The sequence below is a fragment of the Echeneis naucrates genome, chromosome 10, assembly GCF_900963305.1.
Source record: "Echeneis naucrates chromosome 10, fEcheNa1.1, whole genome shotgun sequence".
In the NCBI taxonomy this organism is placed as follows: Eukaryota; Metazoa; Chordata; class Actinopteri; order Carangiformes; family Echeneidae; genus Echeneis; species Echeneis naucrates.
Window position 1 is genome coordinate 24,111,774 of NC_042520.1, and position 22,060 is coordinate 24,133,833.

Consider the following 22,060-nt stretch of genomic DNA (forward strand, 5'->3'; position numbering starts at 1 on the left):
GTGTGGCTACTTTGTGATCCTATGATAACAGCAATTTTACACTGCATCAACTTTCACTGTTAAATGAATATTCAACTGTAGTTCAGATTTTCTAAAACTAAGTGACATACTATACAGGATTTTGTTATACTCTTACTTCAATAAGTTTGTGCTCAAAGATGCAGATGGCTGCCTTGGTGTTTCTCTCCACCCTATGGATGATTTGTTTCGATTTTTTACCCTTTTCCCATTACTCATCACAGCTCACTTCCGCAGAGATGGACTCTTAAACATGAGAGACACATCTCTGCTTCCTTTTCCGCAACTTTTCACAAACTTCGAAAGTTTTTCTGAGATTTTGGTTGCAGGCACAGCAGCTCTTTGCAGAATTGCCAGGACAAGCGGGGGAATGTTGGTAAAGCTGAGGGAGTGAGGTCTATGCACTGCGCTTCCAGTGACATACCTGGCTAATGTCCGCCCCCTTGCCAACAAGATGGACGAACTGCTGCTGAACTCCAAGAACTCTGAATTTCACCACTCCACCACCCTGTGCTTCAGTGAAACCTGCTCATTAAGCACATCCCAGGTTCTTCTCTCCAGCTGCCGGGCTTCCAGCTTCTCCTAGTGGAACGTGCTTTCACATTAATGAAGGTTGTGTACCAATGTCACAGTGTTGGGTTAGGGTTAGGGTTAGCCCTCACTTGGAGTCCCTTTTCATAAACATTTTATTCTCTGCGGGAGTTCTCCTCGTTTATCCTGGTCAATGTTAACGTTCCACCTCAGGCCGGTGTAACAGAGGCGTTACAACACCTGGCTGACCAGGTAATAGCAATGCTGGTGCTCAGCTATATTAGAATTAACACTGCTCTCAAAAAGCTGTAAAACCGTAGATATTATGGATTATGTATTTTGTAAGTTTAGCCTGGTTATTTAGCATGTGAGTCTCTATGTTGGAGTGACGTCAGAAGCTATGTTACCGGGTTGGTTGGTTGGTTTGCGGTTTGGATGTTGAGGTGAGTCTGAACCACAAAGGAGGCATTTGTTTTAAGGAAAACCCTAACCCTAACCCTAAACCCTAACCCTAACCCTTTTGTCCCCCAAACCTAACCCTTCGGAAATGGATGACGACGAGCTGGACAGGCATTTTGAGCCCCCCTGTCCCTTTGAGCCCATTCGGTGAGTTAACTCACCAGTAGTATGGAAGGAAGAGGCAGCAGGGCCGCTGATTGTTTGGGGTGACCCTAACCCTAACCCAGGCTGTAAGCATTAAAATTAAAAGCAGAGGGTGCCGCTTCAGCCTTTAGTCTATTGGTCCGGCGGACAATTAGTTTGCCTGACACAAAGGTCTTAATCTCTGTATAATCTTCCTCCAAAAATGTTCACTGTAAACCCTGGAGTCAGCGCCCATCGAAGGATTCTCCCTCTTCATTGCCACTAGCCAGTGCCGCAGTACAGCTCTCCGTTCCAGTGGCAGTTTATGGAAATTGGTGGTTTTGCCCTGAGCTTTCAAATTCTAAATTCTAATTCAAACTTTATTTATAGAGCGCATTTCATGCACAAGGCAGACTCAGTGTGCTTGACAGCATACAACAAACAATACAAAGCACAGAGTAAACAAGTACATAAACACACACACACTCAATCAATCAAACGCTGTTGAGAAAAGAAAAGTTTTTAACCTATTTTTAAAAATATTGACTGACGGGGCAGTCTTTACTGTCTTAGGCAAGCTGTTCCACCTGTGTGGGGCATTAACAGAAAATGCAGCCTCAATTTCCTGAGTTTTTGTGCGGGGAATGACTAGTGTACTAGTGTTTATAGACCTGAGGGTTCTTGCTCGTGTGTAAGTAATTAGCATGTCTGTTAGGTACTGAGGTGCAAGACCATTTAGTGCTTTGTAAACTAACAGGAGGACCTTAAAATCTATTCTTTTTTTGACGGGTAACCACCCTATAAAACTCATTTTGACAACCAGGAGGAATACAGTAGTGGCCTCCCTTTTGTTTTCTGTGTTGTGGCTCCATATTTAACGATCTCTCATAAACAACCTCTGCTAACCAACCACCAACCTGGTGACGTCACAGGTTACAGTGGTGAAAGATGGCGGCGTCCATGCTGCAAAACACATAACGGAACATTCATTTTTCTTCTATATGTTTACATTTTCAATCTTTTTCAGATATTTTTTTAAGAGTGGACTTTCATTTAGCAAATCATATTAACTTGATTCATAGCTTCACCTCCCCTTTAAGTGTCCCACCATGGGCACTAACACTTTGGACCACTGCTACACTGCTCTGAAGGACTCCTACCACTCTGTTCCCTTGCGGCTCTTTGATCACTGCATGGTCCATCTCATCCCAACCTACAGGCAGAAGTTAAAATTTGCAAAGCATGTAGTGAGGACAGTGAAGAGATGGATTGCTGAGTCAAAGCTGGAGTTACAGGCCTGCTCTAACCGAAACCTTTAAACTGGTCCATTGCCTGGGGTGCTTTTGTTTTTGATAGCTTTTGTTGAGGTCAGAAGTCAAACAGTTAACATACTTTTTCAGACCTCATTTAAAGAGATCACGTTCACTTATCTAGAGCTTATATTACCCACATACAGTGGTCAGAAAGGAAGAAATTAGGTCGCAACCAAGCGGTTTTGTATGCTACAAATACCTCAGTTTCTGCTGTTTTAACATAGGAGTCCATGGGAACTGACAAATTATTAGAATTACTCTTGAGTGGTAGTTAGAGGAACTGCAGTTTTTGGCAGTATACTTAAGCCCTCATGACTCATAAACAAATCCCAATGTGAAGAATAGATGGAGTATGCCATAAAAAGATTTAATAATGTGAAAAAAAAAAGACAGACTTAATATCAACTTGAATGTAGCATATTAAAGATTGTATGCAACATTCATTAGCTTTACATTTATCCTCAGTTCAGCAGAGTTAGTAAAGGATTAGTTGGAGGTGTTTCCATAGACAAGCAGTCTGCTCCTGATTAATGCAATTAAAATGCAATCAATCAACCTGTGTCATATCCACCATATGAGAGAAGGGTGGTATTACGAGCTGATATTATCCTAATATACTATAAGACGCATTCAGCCTGATATACAGCTGCAATTCCAATCATATACTATAAAATTCTGAGAAATTGCAGGAGAGAAACAGCTTCTCTTAAATGATGAAATCTTGACTGGCTTTAATCTGGACTAAGGTATAAACCATCAAGGGTCATCTATTTAACACTGATTCCCCGCCCCAACCCATTCAACCATTCATCACCACCAGCACACATATCTGCTTGTGAAATACTTTATATCTCAGCATTTTTATTTTTATTTATTTTTTTTTGGGGGGGGGTCTTGTTCATTACAGTGCTCATCAGCTTCTCTAAAGACCATTTGCCTCACAAATGAGAGCTCTGATAGCAGCAGGAACACATTTGTATGCCACAAAATATCAACAGAAGTGCGGGGCAGCCTCGCAACAGCTAACAGATGTGAATGATTATTCAATGACAAGCTGAATGACTGTGTGTGTGTTTGTGTGTGTGTGTGTGTTTGTGTGTGTGTGTGTGTGTGTGTGTGTGTGTGTGTGTGTGTGTGTGTGTGTGTGTGTGTGTGTGTGTAAGCACGTGCACAATACTGAGTTAGTTTATGTTTTGTTGGAAAGACTATAAATGAGTGGGTGCATGAGTGGATTCTGCATCATCAGTGCTGAATGCTGCTGAGTGACTCATTTCTCCCCCTATCTGTTTGTGGTAAACGTTAACTTTTTCTTCCAGTGTCGCTCACTCTGTGAAAAATACATTTACATGCACACTTTTTTGCTTGCTCAGTGCAAGGATGTGTAAAGATGTGATCAAAATTTTGACACTGCCCAGTAAAAATACAAATTCAAAAGTGTGCATTTGTGAGTGCAAATTCATGAAAACGCCATAATTCTTTTACCTTACCTGAAGCATTTTTGGTGAGTCACAGTGGAGTTGTTAATAATACCTCTTATGTAGTGCCAATTTCTTTCTTTTTGTTCAATAATATCCCCCTGTGAGCTACAAGTAATGCACACAACTATCAGCTTTCCCCTTCCACCAAAGCTTCTCTCATAGAAGCTTCTCTTTCTCCACTGACCTCCACTCATGACACAAATCCACTGTGCACTGTCTGTATGCTCTTCTGCTCAAGAAATCAAGAAGATGGATGAATGGTATCTAAATGTTAATGACCACTTTAAAGTTTTTCACTTTCGTATAGTCAGCATGTCAGTAAATTGAACTTGATGTGAAAACATGTCCACATTCCCAAGAAAAGATGTTTCATTTGCAAAGGTTCAATCTCTGATGTGTCCAGACTTGTTGACAGGAAGCAGTCTGATACAAGTGGCATCAACTGTATTTAATGACTAAAGAGGGTCTTCTATGATTTAGCCTGATGTGAGTTAAAACTAGGTATTGGCTTCATGAAAAATTTATCGTACATAGAAAAAGAGGTCCCACAACAAGAACTGCTGCAATTGCTCCCAATTCTGTGAATGTGTGAAGTCTATGTGTTGCAAATACATGTTTTTGTGAAAAAATACATGCAAGCTATTACATAATGTGGATTTTTTTTAATTGATGCATATACACATATATATGCTTAAAACAGCTTTAATTGATAGATTGATAGATTTACTATGTTACATAAATAAATGACCATCCCAAGTGTTAATACCTGCTGAGGCAGGGTTGGGGCTAAAATATACAAAAGCACATACAATTCATGTTTTTTAATACATTCACATTATATGCACATTAACTATGGAAATGTCATATATATTAACCTTCTGGCTTCACATTTGCAATTGATGGAAATAGGTAATAATATCTCCCCTCATAGGTGACCTTTATGGCTACAATATATAAATGTAATGTGTTACATTTCTTTTTGGAGAAAACCAAGCAAAATATGTAGGAAGAAAAAAGAATACATCAGATTCACTCACATGCCTTATATTTAAATTCATTATAAATATATTTTGTGCAAATTCTCCAGTTGTGTGAAATCGATCATCAAGAAGAAGACCTGCACTGGAAAAAAATAAAAATAAAAAAATCACTATACACATACAGATGGCAACATGTTTAGGTTAATTGGTGACTCTAAATTACCTCTTCATCTCTTTCTGTTGTCTTTATGTTGGCCCAATGAATCCCTGTCCATGGTGTACCCTGCCCTCGCCCAACGTGAGCTGGGATTGGTTCCAACACCCCCCCGATACCCAGAAACTGATAAGTGGTAGAATGAATGAACACACAAACACACACACACAGACACATAGTAATCGTTCATTAAAAGTGACAAATGATGGATTGTAAAATCTTAGTCAGCATTTGTACTTTGTGGTTTCTGTTTGTGGCCTGTGAATGATGACAGTGTACTTGCCTTGGGAAGGTTTTGTTCACAGAGGATCTTCGCAAATTTAACAAGATGTCATAGTATTCAAGTACCTGATTGCTTGTTTATAAGTGTGGTAGGAATAGTAAGATCACATTAAGATGTGGATAACTTTGTGGCGATAAAGAGTGTGGTGAAGGGAGATGATTGGGTTCAAGTGGTCACAATATATACCTGGCTGTGTGACATTTGAATCAACCTCAAATAAAGTTTGTTTTTGAGTGTTAACTGTCCTCTCTGAATAAGAAAGCACTCGAGCTATAGTTCTCATCAACCTTCAAGTGTTAGAGGGTGTTTTCTGCCCTCTGGCCTTGGGGCGCAGTAATTACCCCATTACAGCTTGGTGCACCACAATGAAGCAAAAAAGCACTGAAAACATGATATGTACTGACCTGACTAACGCTGTCTTTTTAACTTGTGAGTCAGTTAGATGGCAGCCCATTCCCTGGGTGCCAAGTTTGTGACCTCACTCATGTCTATCAATAAAAATGCTATTCTCGAAATGGATAAATGTATATGTTTTGCGTAGCTTTTTCTGTGTAAGTGTATCTGAATGTCTCACTCCTGTCCTTGTAAAGGCTTGGTAGTTCACAGAAATGTACAGCCAAGAATGGGCCGTACAATAACCCAAGATAATAATCAGTCGTGTGGAGAGGCTAGATCAAAGTAAGAAGGAGGTGAATTCATTTTCAACACTTTTCAAAGATGCGCTTGAGTAAAAAAAAAAGAAAAAAGATATAGATCAAACCATGTAAGAATTGAATGTAACAAGGCCAAGTCATCCATTTGCAAATGTGTACCATTACTGAAAGAGGAAGTTGAAAGGTCAGAGGAGCTAGTGGCGATAAATCCTACACAAGGGTAACCTGAATGAGTAAGAACCTTCAAAACTCGCCATGTCATTGTTGGTTACAGAAATGCATGGATGTAAACAACTCAGATGAAGAGGATTAGTAAATTCATCTATTTTTGAAATTGTTTCAATATAGCCTATTGTAGTTAATAGATGGTTGTTTCTATATGGAGATAATGTCAGATTATGGAGCTCAGACCAATAAACACTTACCGGCGTAGCCCATCAGACTGGCCATTGTTTAATTAATATCAGTGAGAGCTAAATGCTGATCTTCTACTTCCATGCATCCACTCATCGTATGGTCACACAGATTCCTGGGATAGAATTACAACTGGCTGATGTGGAGATGGAGATGTGGATTTTATGATCAGCTACAAATGCACTGTTTGCCGGACCAAGCCCAACCACTTACAGTTGCTGATGTTTTGCCTGCCAAGCTTTTCATTGTAACAAAGCATATATACATTTCACAGTGATAACAACAGTGGACCGCAATGCATGATGGTCTTTCTGAGTCAATCCAGTGTACAACTTGTGTACACTATACTTATATATACTATACCGTGTACTTAAATGGAATCAAACAGAAAAGTCTGAGGTCAGCCAGCACTTATTATATTTAACAAGGTGTCAGCAAATAGTGAAATGTCCTTGTAAACTTTCCAGATATCAAGGTGACAGAGTCAAAATGATTGTTTTCACAGCCCTTGTGACTTAACTGGGGCAGCACGTACCATGAAGGCTTAGTACTAATGGCAGCAACTTGGGTTTGAGTTTGGCCTTTTGTTGCATTTCATCCCAGAAATGACATGCAACAAAAGAGTCTTGTTTTTCCAACCATAACACAGTTTCTTTTTCGATTTTTATAAGAGCTGATCACTGATTGAAATATCCAAATTCCCTGATATAGATACGGGACGGTGATAAGCAACACAATTGTCCCAAATTAGCATTTCACACCACTTGCACTTATTTAATGTCTAAAAAAACATTTACCCTTTGTGTTGTGTTGTGTAAATGTGAGAGAACAGTAACAGGTCTCCTTTTTTTTAAGGGATTATTCGGTTCTTGCATCAAAAAGGAGGGAGAAGTGGTGGCTCCACTACGGAGGGCCCTTAAAGACTGAAACCTCTTGAAATTTAAAAATTTTGTTTGTCCTTTAACTTTTGTTCCCTACATTTATCTACTACAGTCATTGTCTATGCGCAAAGCAAAATAAACCAGTCAGGATAACTGGCCTTTTATTCCAATACTGTGTACTGTGACAAGGAAGCAGGGATTGTTCTTTCTTGTTCTTGGATTGAATTTACATATATAATCGACAATAACTTTCTCACAGTCTCTTAATTTCTTTAATTTTTTGGTCTGCCTTTCGTTTACATATTATTTATTTTCTACAGTGTCTCTCTTCTCTTCTTCTCATCCTCTTCCTCCTCCGCTGCCTGATGTCCGTATCCAAACGACAAGCTGACAAGATACTGAAAAGATTTTTAAGGCCAAAGTTGCATGGATTTTTTTTTTATTTATTATTATTTTTTTTATTGTTTCATTGGATATTGTATGCGTATATTGCTTCTTTGGCCTTACCAAGTTTCTGCTTGATGTGTGAATGCTGGCCAGAGAAGCGTGAGTTGTGCTTTGGAAGAACCATCAAGGCAAAACAGAACTGCTAAAATCTCAGCAAATAATAAGCTACTTACACATCCAGCATACAGCTGGTTTCTGTTTTTAAGCCTTTTAAATTAATGTGTGGAATCTGTTAGCAAATGTGTTATTCCAGCAATTTCAGAAAAAGAGTTGATGAATACCCTTGTGTCTTTCTTCTTCTTTTACCTTTGATATTTGTATACAAGCCTTTCACTGCTGTTCCTAGCTTTGTCAGTGTAGTTTGGTCTGCTTCTTTCTTTCTAATTACTGTTTCCTCAATCTCTCCAGCTTGACTAATATTTTAGCCTCTGGCTCAGACATGCTATGGTTAGCTACAGTCATCCCAGGAGTCCGACTTAAAACCCTCGTGTTGACTTGCCTGCTCGACCCCTTGTTTCTGCTAACGTAAGCCACAGTGAAATTATATGGTTTTGCCCAGTTTTCTGCAGTTTTTTTTCAGGAATTTAGTAGTTGGTACAACAGTACATAATGACACACTCACTTTTGAACTACAGGAGCCCAAGGGAAGCATCTTCAGCAGGGGTTAAAGAGAAAACCAATTTTCATTTAAAAAAAAATTGTCCTATACTACAAATTCAAATCATTCGATTAAATTGATTTATTGCCCAGCCCTGGTCTCTATCAACTTCAAGGAGAAATAACAGCAGACAGAAATAAAATGCTCCAATATGTTCGCCAGCGAATCTTTAACTGTATCTGTCAGCTGTTTGGTGCTGAGCAGGTTGTGCACGTTCAGTTTACTAGACAATGAGCTGCATATTCAGATAATAATTTTTTGGTCTTGATCTCTGTGTGTCTCTGTGTGTTGGCCCTGTGATGGGCTGGCAACCTGTACAGGATGCATACCACCCTCACCCGGATTGGCTCCAGCACCCCTACGACCCGTAAATGAATAAACAGTAAAAGATGCATGGAGCACTATAACATAAGAACTCCCCCTGAGGTATTAAAAAAGTATTTCTGATTATGATCTTGACTTGTTCTAGGGTTTTATGGACCACTGGGAAGAAAAACTTTGTCAATCAATAATGGTTTAGTGTTATTGTCTATTGGATGTTTGTTAAATTTCATTTACTGTGGGCAAAAATATATTTCTTTCTTGACGCACATTGCTTCAGTGATGAATTCAATGCGATGCCTAATTTAAGTTCAGCTTTGGCAATTAAATTCATCTATGTTCTCACACCAAAGGTATTAGGTCCAGTAAAATACAAATAATACGATGTAATATAAAAGATCTACAATAAATTTTGCCTTAATAAGAAAAACCAGAATCGGTAAGAACAGAACATTCAAATTCCCAGGAAGGGATGATTTATTGCCAGTCTGTTGTATTACACTGCATTAGTTTCATCCAAGTGTACTTATAGTTTGGCAAATAAGTGCATATTCACAGCAATTGTTTTTTGCTCAGCTAACTTAAAAATAAGTACTATTCATAATATAATGTGAACAATTAGATTTGATGATGATGTTTTGATGATTGAATATGGAATGAATTGATTTTGATCAGTTGGTGTGGTTAAAAGAATTCTGTAGGGCGTTGATATTTTGTATAGAGAGAGGGTAACTCTCTCAAACCCTCCTTGCAAATCTGACCCAATCATCAACCCATCTCTACATATTTGTCACGTAATTGGCTGTAATTGGAAATTAGTTGGCAATCAAGCTGTTTAATAACCCAAGCCCCACCCAACATTTTTGACTTCCTTGCTACCTTTTTGCCTGGTGCCATGCTGTGCTTGAATTTTTGTGCACTTAAGATAGAGACATTCAAATTCATAATTGGAAACTTGGCATGGAATACAACACAGGTTTGTTTTGTGCTGTGCGCTGTCTTTTGTGCGCCAGAGCTAAAGCAATATTGATTATCAAATACAATCGTTATTGACCTTGTTGTCTTTGGTTGTTGCTGGTGTGCGGCTAAAATCAGCATCTTGATGCAAACTGCATTCAGTGTCATTCATTTTTGGCATTATATCTAGTCATATATCTACATCCCACTGACACTTAAATTTTATACATTTACCCATAAATGGACAATTATGAGTGTGATGGTAATCATTTCACTGTTTGTCTGTTGCTCCTTCTATTTCCTTAACAGATATATATATATATATATCTATATATATATATATATATATATATATATATATATATATATATATATATACAAATTATGTTGCGTATATATTGGAGAATATTAATTTCTGGATAAAAAAAATCCATGCCACTGCTGGGATTCACAACCCTGCAGGATTAAAAAAGACAAAGCTCTCCTCTACTTATTTATGCTTTGCATTTACTGTCAAGTCTACAATCAGAAAAGCGAACTCAGCAGAAAAAGATTACGGGTCATGATCCTTCGCAAAACCAAAATGTTGTAATTATATAAAAGAAAAAGAAGTAAAGAAAACAAGAAAAGTTAATTAACATGTCTCGTTATTATTTTCCCCTTTCTATTGTGCTGCTTTTACCAAAATCTCCTTTTGATTATTTCTGTTATTTAACTTCTCCTCCCAAATCCCTCTCCTATTACATTATTTTGGGAAGAATAGTCAATGAGGATAGTTCTGGTTTGTTAAAACCATGCAGCTCTGATTACCTTGATATCTTGTTCTTGTTTTGTATATATATATATATATATTTTTTTTTTTTTTTGCAAACTTTCATTATCTACTAGTCTAACCACACAATATCCCCATAGGGTATTTAGCCTTATCCTGCAATGATGACAAATTCAGCCAGTGAAGTACACTAAAATGTTTGTCTGAGTACCCATTTTATTTATTTTATAGGCAAAGTAATCATATGCGACAGAAACTAACTGTACACATATATATATATATATATATATATATATATATATATATATATATAAAATCTTGGAAATTTACATCACACATTACAATCTGAAGGAGAGCATTAGTTGTTATTTTACAATGAAGAGGTATAAAAAGGGAGAGCAGCAGACTAAACAGAGGGATGATGAGAGATAACTATGTGTTCATGAAGTGGTGTAATAAGACAAGTAAAATATATAAGTGCATGCCAAGACATACGCAGGCAATGTAAAAAAATGGTGATGGTCAAATTACAGATTCCATTTATCTATGTCATCCATCCTCTGTCCACTCAGTGATCCACTCATCCATCCATTATTCTCACTGTCAAGTGGATCAGATTCAGATTTCAATTTAAAGCAAAGTTTTAAGTTCAATCTATGTGAAGGCTATCAGGATGCTTTACATCTCATGTTACGTCAAGCATCGGCACAAACGAATTATGAAAAATCTGGCATCTTTATTTGATTGTGATCAGGTATCAGAGAGGTGTAAATCTTACACTTAAACATGTCTGACCATGTTCTTGAGAAAAGAGGTCCACCCATCATATCAAGAAACCTTTCCCGTTGTCTGCGGTCATATATCATATATTTTCATGATCATTATAATTTTTCTGGACCAGACAGAATGTAAGGAAATGTATGATCCTGTATTGTCATAAAAAGGAACAGTACAATGTATATGTTTAGTCACTCTTTGGTTGTTGAAAAGTACAAAAAAAAGTGTATCCAAATTCAAGTTGGATATAATGGGAATCTTTTTTCCACACATGGTAACTACTAATAATATGTAGAAGTTGTTTTCCTTGAGGCATAAACGTGTGAAGAATAAAGCTACACACAGACAGTGCTGGGAAAAAAATGTTTTTGAGTAAACTTTTTTCAGTTGGATCAAGATCATATTATTCAAGCCCCATGGCCTCTGTGCATGCTAATGGTATTACCTATGATTATTTTGCCCTTTATTAAGGTCCCCATCTGGGCTGTTGTCTAACCCCATATCTGGTGAATAAAGCAATTGAACCGTTGGCTAAGGTGATTATATTTCAACAGCAGATTGCAGTCGGTACATGGGACAAATATCCTTTTACAAAGCTCTAACCATAAAAAAAAAAAAAAAATAATCAAATCCTACACTGTTAAAAATGTAAGTCAGCAGATAATTTATAAATCATTTCCCCTTTGGAGTGAAACAGACAACCAGGCTCCAAAAAGCCTGGAGTCCGTTCAGACGTGTTATATATATTTTTGTTGTTGTTGTTGTTGTTGTTGTTGTTGTTTTATACAGGATTTTGATATCAAGATTTCAAAACGATGTGGCTTTATTTTAGGTGTTTCCCATGGCATCTTCTCTATCCTGCTCAGGTTCTTTCTCCATCCCTTTACCGAGTCCTCCCACCCCTGCCCTCATCTCCTTCACACTCGCTCTCACTGCCCCTACTTCTCTCTCTGCCCCCCCACCATCTCTCCCTCTCTCAACCCAACCAGTCGAGGCAGATGGCTGCCCTTCCGCTGCCTTGTTGCTTCGATTCGATTTTAACATGACATACTTTGAGAGTCGGACTTTAACAACCTAATCAAGGACTTTTCTCCAAACTAGACTAGAAGAAAGCACCTTTAAAAAGGTAAAACTATTCTATTTACTGTTTCCAAGTGGATTTTAAGATTTCATTACTTTTGTTGTGCACTGTGAGGAATACTTAACTGAAGTAATACAACTTAGATTTAGACTATTTTGTTCAACTGTAAATATTTATTAGGGTCATTTTAAGATGCCTGGCATGTAGGCCGTCCGTCGTTCCTCTTATATATGTTGTTAGTGCTCAGTACAGATAAAATCATACTTTCATTATGCTGTAGCTTAGCCTGCTGCATTTCTGAGGGTAAAAGCTTTGATGTAGTTAAGCTGCAATTAATGTTAGAGTAGCTACGCTCACTACACTTTCCAAGAAGCTTGCCCAACACTGGAACCTGTAGATACACCGGGTAGTGTGCATATCTATAAGGTTCAGGCCTGTGTTTGACCCTGTGTCCCTGAGCTGCATATCACCCCTTCTCTAAGTCCAACTTTTCTGTCACCTTTGTCATCTTGAACAATAATCTTTGCACCAACATTGACAGTCCACCCCATCACCTTCAGTGCCACCTTGCTTCAAAGCATATAGTAGTTTGAGAGCAAAGTCCCAGGATGCTGCAATTGAGAACTTTCACCATATACTTACTGCTGCTTTAAATAGTCTCACACTTACAACCAGCTGTTTAAGGGCAACAATAATGCTGGTGTGTGCTGGGTTAAAAAGGACTGACACCCCTCTAACCCTAACCCTAACTCCCAACACATCTGACTTATGGAGTCTGTGCCTCTATTTTTTCACACAAGTAATTGCACTTGTACTGTTGCTGTACTTGAGCGCAATTTTCCAGTACTCTTTTTCATAGCACATACACTTTGTTTTGTTTTGGGTTTTTTTGTTTGTTTGTTTGTTATCGTGGCAGCGGGAGTTAGCTTTTTGAGAACAAAAAAAATCAAACTTATATTAAATATCAAAATATGTATTTTTATAATTCTCCAGTCATTTTGTCACCTTTTGATGTTCATCTGTCTATACCCACCTGCCCCTGCAATCAAGCCAGCAAGCAGACTGGCAACAGACACACACACATACACACACAGTCATATACAACACAACCAATTTAAAACTGTTTTCACTGACAGCCTCTTTAAAAACACATTGGCCTCTTTGTTCTCCTTTCTTAAATAGTATGGCAGACTGAAATGTGACGGGTGGCACTGCTGAAGGAAATAATTTTTTTTTTTTTTTTTTTTGCTTCTTCCCCAGAGATAGAGGGAATAGGGAGGATGAGAGAGAAGGCAGGAAGAGAAACAGCAGAAAAGCTTAAGCACATAATGTGTTATTAAATGGCAAATAAAAGACAAAAGCAGAAGCAAAAAAAGAGGGGGAATTAGTGCAATTACAGCAGCTTGCATTTAATTCAAATATATTTTTGTGAATACTGCAAGTGAAGAGACCCAGTGGAAATATCACAATTTCCAGAAATATTAAAATGTCACTTTTTCTGATATCCATATTCAAAACCCATTTTATCCCAACATCATTGCTCATTGAAGATAAGGTATACTTAATTTTCCACTTGTGGAAATTTGTCTTGGCCTCAATATGCATCACATTTTTCGCCAGACAGGCATCAAAGCATCTTTATTCATTACTTAAAAACCCACATACAATGAGACCAATTAAAATTATAAAACCAAAAACTACAACTTATTAAACCAAGAAAAAAAATTTCACTGGTATTGCACATAAACTAACACTGTGAATGCCATTGCTGCGACTCTATCTTGGAAAGTGCTCCCAGCTGAAGCGTAAAACTTGTTCCTCTGAACTAAAGCTTTACATTTATCTCTGATTAAACTCAAGCTTCTAAACTTGTTAAGGTGTCCATATGGAGTTTTTCTATAAGCTATAAGGTAAAGGAAAGTAATAGTAAACACCTTGACTGAGTCTTTCCATCATGGAATGCCCAACAGCAGTCAATTTCAGACACTCATGAACTAATACCTCAAGATACAGAGGACCCAAAAAATAAATGCAAAACCTTGTGCAGAGAGTTGGCATTAGCACAACCACAAACACTGCTTTAACTCCTGCCAGATGCAAGGTAAGAAAGTGCATAATCAAGAAGCTGACTAGGCTAACAGCTCTGCCAGACTGCTGAATCCAAATCTGGGTCTGACTGAGCCTCCAACATGTGACCGAGTCCGGTTTATTTCACCAGTTACCTGAACCATCTTACTAGAGATTTTGCATTAGCCCAGTCTAGCAATGTGTCACCTACTGCAGGCTTACAGGCTAACAAACAACATGAGCAAATCCATATGTCTACCATTCTGGTACCTCAAGTTGCTTATTTTGGTGCACAGTGGACCGTGCTCTTCACCAAACTGTGCTCCCAACTTTGGATCTGAGAGAGGCTTAAACATTTGTCTCCTGTTTTATTCGCGATCTTGATATGTACTCCATGTCATGTTTGTTCAATCTTTTATTATAGGTCCTGTTGTGCATCTGTTGCCTTTTTGCAGTTTTTCATCATGCTCTTGTCTTCTTGGGATTTTGTGGTTTCTGTTGTGGCCTTGTTTTACCGTGCTTCATTGGCCAATCGACGTACATTACAAGAAAACCCATAAAGAAATTCTGAGGTATCATTAAGAGTCGCTATCAAAGCTATTGTGGGTTCAGGAATGCCTGACAACAAATGCCAACAAAATCATAGGCTGATGGCCCCCCACATTGTCATGGTTGTGTGCTGGGGTGAGGCCCCAAGTGCAGGAACAGGCGGAAGCGTGTTGAAGGTGGTGGCAAAAATATTGAATGAAAAAAACCAAGACTCGGAACACAAACATACAACTAACAGGACTCAAAACAGGGAGGACTAGACTGGAACAAATACAAAAAACATGGCAGGGCTCTCAGGGATACTGAGGTCAGGACTCTCCAAAAAACAGGCTCTCAAAAATACAGAACAGGGAGAACAAAGGGGACAAGGATAACAAAGGACCTGGTCGCAAGGATTCATCTTGACCACTGCTGACCTGTGTGTGACTCCTCTCGTCCGGACGTTTTCGCGGGCTGCCTGTAAGAAACTCCACTGCCTTTTCACCTGCCTTCCTCCATCTTGGCTGCTTGTAAGAAACTCCACCGCCTTTTCACCTGCCTTCCTCCATCTTGGCTGCCTGTAAGAAACTCCACCGCCTTTTCACCTGCCTTCCTCCATCTTGGCTGCCTGTACTTCATCGGTGCCTGACATTAAAGACCTGGATCAGGTAAACGGCTGTTCTTTGCAGTTGAGCTGCACTGGAGGTAACACTTTTTCTATCACTGTTCCTGGATTAAAACTGTGGATTTCATCGCTCTCAAGCCACACATCAGGCCTGCAACAGGGGTTATTTTTGGTTTTTGCCAGCTGTGTGTGCGTGTGTGAGTGTGAGCCCATTGAGTGTTTGAGTTATCAAAGAGGTATTTTCTAACTTCTAAAAGGTACTGGTTATACTTAAAAGGTATTTTCTAACTTTAAAAGGACTGTGATACCTAAAAGATATATTTTTCAACTTAAGAACTAACCCTAACCCTAACCCTAACTTAAAAGTATTAGCAAACTTAAGTATTTGGTGTACTTAAAAAGTATTCATTAACTAGTATTACAGAGTATTTGTGGTATTTGAAGGTTATTTGAGGGTTAGGGTTAGTTAAACACTATTTAAAGTGTTTTATTTTGCAACTTAAAGGATAACTTACTTGATAATTTTTGATAAAGCTTAAAGGGTATTTGATAATTTTCATTGAAATTTAACGGAGTATACTTTTGTTCACTGAAGTGTTATTTGAATAGAAAAAGCAACTTTGTGACATTTGAAGTCATACTTTTGGTTAAATTGCGTAGTTGAAAGATAACTAAATCTGTGATTTGATTTTTGTGATTAAAATTGAAAAGAAGACAACTAAGTTTATTTTTATTTTTTCATATGATGATATTAATGTGTGAAATCATATTGAAAGCTAAATAAATAATTGACTTAACATTTTTTCTAAAAACAGTTTTGTGTATTTCTTTGTGGCACTAAGGTTAAAGGTGAGTAATGTATCGGCCCATCATTCAGTTGTCATGAAACTATAATTACAAGGGGTTTATTTAAGTTAAAACTAGTTGTTTTACAACTAGAGACAACAAATACCATCTCTGCGGTATTTGGGAGAAGTGGGCTACACACACACACACACACACACATATATAGATCGAAACAAACATTTTTCTCTTCGTTAGTATGGGGTATTGCAAATCTTGAGGGGAAAATGAATGGAATAATGCCGTAACATAACAAGATGAGGAAAAAGTGAAGCACTGTGAATACATCCAGATGAACTGTATGTCACAGTTTTGTGAAACTGCCTTGTATCCTGGAAAAAAATTGCCTCTATGCTGGCGAAAGGCTTCTTTTTATGAGATGAACAGATTGTGAAAGAAAAACTTTCATAAAGGTTTTTCTGCTACTCCACATGATTGCAAAATAAAATTTTTATTTTCCTTTATCTTAAAATTTGTCAACACAATAAAAGGTGCTTTTTAAAAAGCTGTAGAGTCCTGTGTTTGTATTTTCGTCCTGTTTGTTTTCTCCTCCCTGTAAAATATTGTGCTATTTAGTGTATTAGACCGTCCTCTTTTTATCAGTGACTTTGTATAACAAAAAAATAAGTGTAGCCACAATACACAAGGTTATGTAAAATGGTTAGGCATTAACAGTAAAAAAAAAAGAAAGGAGGCAAAACTGCAATTATAGTGATTTCTTTACTGGTTTTGTGAGATAATCATATGTGTTTTTGCAATCATAATTCATCCTTCAGTCTGTCTTTGTTGAAAGGTTTAGGAAAGAGGGTGATGAATTAATGATGGACATAAATTATGCAATATAAATTTTAACATGGGGAAGGTATGTCATAAAAAGTAAATGATAAAAAAATATAATATAACAGACATGCCATTATGGTAAAAATGTTTGCCTCTGAAAAAGAAAAAAAGGATGTAATAAAACATCTTTTCACAGAGTAAGTATTGCAAAAAATAAATATTCTAATATATAAACTATGGTGAAATAATAATGCAGTGTTATTGTGACAGTATGGCATGCACTATCTATGTAATATGATACAATAAACATGATTTGTTACAATAATGTGACATATATATAATATAAATGTAAAGTTAACAGTATCTGACTGTAGCTACTGTTGCAAGAGCTTTAAAGATGCAGTGTCATAACACATGACACAATCTGCAATGGGCCATTAACGAATTGTGAGTGGTGCTTTTTTATGTTTTTATTTTATTTTATTTTATTTTTTTTTTTAAGGTAATGCCTCATCCAAAGCACTAACACTGCATTTGTCTAAAATTTTGTTATTCTTTGTGTTGGTTTTTCTTCTGGAAGACTTTACGGTGTATCTGTGGTCCTCTTGGGCCCAGTCAGGTCCAGTTAATATGATAAAATTTGAATTAAGTGGAGATTTGTTCAAGTACCTAGAAATACAATACAGTTGCCTTAACATGACAAACTCAACTTCTTCAGCACCACTTCAACTTCAGTACTAGAAAATAAAAACTCACTTAACTCACAATCTTAAAAAAGAAGAACTCAAATTAAAAATAAGAGCCACTGAAGTCTGAACCCTTTTGCCATGACTGGCTATTGAGCATGGACAGTAATGGATGACAGATTGACAAAGTTGTCAGAGCACCATCAGAATTCACTAAAAGCTACACTCTGGCAGTGAGTCATCGTGCAAGCTGAGGCTGTGTAAGCTGTGGATTGGCACTGTGCTGCTTACTTTGTTGAGAGACTGCTATTATCATATTTGATTTTATCCAAAAAATCATCTTAGGTCATAAAGTAAGATTATGCAACACTTGTCTCAAGAATAGAATGTCTGGTCTCCAAGTCAATATACATAATGAGTTAATGGTTTAACTGCCACAGTATTTACTCAATTTATTAGAATGCAGTGCAATTCCCGCAAAAAGTTGGTGTTAGCGGTTGGCCGTTAGTCTGGTCTAATGAGACGTTTTTATGAGGAAGAGCTGATCTCATAAGCTGGGTAGGAGTCCTTTCCAAGAAGCTTCAGTGTCTGCCTATTAATTGTCAAGCTGCAGACGATGCTGTCTCCACACACCTCAACTCAATCTCACCTCTTTGTCCAACACTCAACTCTTCTCTCTTCATCTTCCCCTCACCCATTAGAATGTGGAGAGACATCGGAAGTTGCTTAGGTTGAGAGTAGGCGGCAGTGCTCAGGGCAAAGATGAGAAAACAGTTAAGCTTCCACTACCCTCTCCAATGTTGTAATTAAGAGGAGGACAGAGCATCACACATCACATTTCCCACTGACGGCACCTCTTTCACCTTTCTGTTTCTTCATCAGTTCAATCATGAGGTGAGTGGAAGAAAATCAAGACATATTTGCCAGGCTGCAGTCCAAATATTGACTTCTATCTGCACTCCAAGCAAACCAGATTCATTTGAGTTGATTGACTTAAATGTTTGCTGGTGATGTGTTTGCCAGCGTTCAAAAAGTTATCAGACATAAATTGAGTGTGCTGAGGTTAGAACAATGCTGTCATCTGAAAGGAAATACTCAGGAGGTATTAAAAAAGAAAATTGTTCATTTTCACAGAGGACTCAAGGCTCTGAGATATTGAAATATCCCTTCTCTCATTACTCCCTGCTTCTACCATTCTCCCTGAATAGCTGTAATGTCATCTGTGTTTTTATGGTCAGCATGCATTCTTTCCCTTTCCTTCATTTCAGCAGCCCTAAAAAGTGTTTCAAACTCAATAAGGGGTTCAATATATCAGTGTGGGGGAGGAAATGTTCCCTTACATTTTTCATGGAAATTTAATTTTGTCTGCATAGCTTTTGGAGAAAATTAGATGTGCATATGCTTTAAAGTCAGCTGACGTGATTGGGTAAGTGCCAGGCATAGCTCAGCATGTACCGCTGAGCTGTATGTAGATTTTAATTTTACAAGGACAGATACAGCCTCAATGACAGATTACAAGAAAGTACAGGGATCTGTATTCAACAAACCCGCCCAAAAAAACTGCGCCTGCAGCAATACTGAAGCAATCATTCCATTTGTAAACTGCAGGATCAGAGCCATTTTGGGCAATGGTTTGAGCACAACCTTGACTGTGAAGTCACTGGACTTTACTGAGTCCAGCAGAGTAGAAGCTAAAAGAAATTTCTTCATCAAAACACTTAGTATGTGGGAGGCAGTGCTCTCTGGTGAGCCACGTGTGATGTAAGACTGCAGAGTCCCATTGTAGCTTCCTTCTAATGTAGACTTTCACAGCATGTGCAAGACATTACATCACCATACTTCCTCCTTTGCACCACTCATGTAGGGGTCAACAACATTAAATGTAAGTATAGTTGGTAAGAACACGCACACTGAAATGAGCCAGAGGTCGTTTTAACACTTAGTCAAATTTACTCTATTCAGTGAGTAGTCTCGTGTATGAAAGGAAACAGGGTTTAAGGTGTTCTCATTCTCTTCCTTCCACACTCAGTGGGTACAGCCAAGAGCCAAAGTATGAACGCCTTTGAGACTCCTCTGTCCAGTAGCCACTGTCCATCCTAATATTAAAAATCTTGTCTCATTTCTCTATATGGTGGTAGGTTCTTTCACACCACTCATCACCTCATACAATCACTTTAGCCAACACCTCAGTGTAACTATTGTGATCCAGACATAACCTGGACTTATAGGAGAACTTTGTGATAAAACCAAGTAGGATCAACATCAAAGATCCTCGAGCACCAAAGAGGAAAAAGTACTAATATTTAGTTCACCCCTGTTTTGCTCGACACCTGCTGATTTCAATTAATTAATTAATTTATTTTTGCCTAAATTTGCACAACACCCAACAGTCATTTTGTTTTCTGGTTTTACGTCTGTCTGTTCCAAAAATGTGGACATGATATCTCAGCAATGCAGTGATAGAGGTTGTACTCAAGTCGTGTTGTGTCAGTTTACTTTGAGTCCTGTTCAAACAGTAAAAATTAACTTATTTACAGTCAGAGTTGACAATGCCAAATACAAACTAGTTCACATTAATTTTCCCTTTTTTGGCAGGGAGGGATATATTAATTATGACTCTTCTTGGTTGAACACATCCATCATCAGCTGCAAATATTTCTACTCCAAAATGTAACAAATTATTGTTTATCTATTAAGAATCAGAGACAGGAATTACTTGTTTTATTCTATCTGAGTGGTCATTTGTTTGTAATTTGTTTAACATTCAGCTGAATACGACGTCCACAGTTCCAGTGTGATTCCCTCATGCCCTCAGAGTTTTCAAAAAGTGAAAAAGAATGTCTGTCACTATATTGCTCATATTGGCCTCAAAAGTCATTGTGGCAGCATTTTGAACTTATAATTTGAATTCATTCAAATTTGGCAGAAGGTTTCATAAGGACTTAAAACTGATAATGATGAAACATTTTGGTTAAGGTCATGGTAACATGGTTTTGGCCTTGTGAATGTGACATGGCATTAACACCACAGAGAACCCTGTTGAAATTTTGGCATAAATTTGAAGAATGTCTCTCTAAAACCTTGAGGGATGCTCTTCAAAATTGTTCAAATCAAATCAAATCAAATCAGATTTATTTGTATTGCGCCAAATCATAACAAAGTTACATCAAGGCACTTTACATATAGAGCAGGTCTAGACCAAACTCTTTATACATTTATTTAAAGAGACCCAACAGATCCCCCGATGAGCAAGCACTTGGCAACAGTGGCAAGGAAAAACTTCCTTTAAGAGGCAGAAACCTCGAGCAGAACCAGGCTCAGGGGGGGCGGCCATCTGCCTCGACCGGTTGGGTTGAGAGTGGGAGAGAGAGAGAGAGAGAGAGAGAGAGAGGGAGAGACACAGGCATTGGAGGGGGGGGGGGGGGGGGGGGGTAGGCAGGAACATGTTGTTGCATGAAGTTCATGGAGTTGAGCTGTAATAGAGAATTCATGCTATATGGGACCAGCAGGTGTTGCAGGAACATGGGATGGCGATGGGTCACCACCTGCAGGATGAGGACAGGGAGAGAGAGGAGAGGAACTGGGAGAGACAGAGACTTTGGCAGAACATGGTTAGTAAATGCAGTATAAATGCTTAGAACTGGGTGAAACTGTTGTTTTTTTTTTAAGAAGGTTTAAGATGGTTTTTATCAGCGCATGCAAGGAGGGAGTTAGAGAGAAAGAGGGAGAGGGGGAGAGAGGGTGACAGGGAGAGAGAGAGAGAGAGAGAGAGAGAAGCTCAGTCCTTCCCCCAGCAGCCTAGGCCTATAGCAGCATACCTAAAGAGTAGAGGACTTTTTAACTGTACGCTCTGTCATACGGGAAAGTTTTAAGCCTGGTCTTGAAAGTTACTAAAGAGTCCGCCCCCCGGACCGATGCTGGGAGTTGGTTCCATAGAAGAGGAGCCTGATAACTGAATGATCTGCCTCCAGATTTACTCTTGGAGACTCTAGGAACCACAAGTAAACCTCCATCTAGAGAGCGGAGTGGCCTGCTAGGACAGTAAGGAACTACGATACGATGGAGCTTGGCCATTAAGAGTTATGTTACGTTAAAAGAAGGATTTTGAATTCTACTCTATATTTTACTGGCAGCCAATGAAGAGCAGCTAACACGGGAGAGATGTGATCTC

At 38.3% G+C, this 22,060-nt stretch overlaps 1 pseudogene; it reads left to right on the top strand.

Moving 5' to 3' along the window:
• The first annotated feature begins 1,096 nt into the window (after nt 1-1,096).
• LOC115049618 (piggyBac transposable element-derived protein 4-like) overlaps nt 1,097-22,060 on the top strand; it is a 44,179-nt pseudogene continuing 23,215 nt past the window's right edge.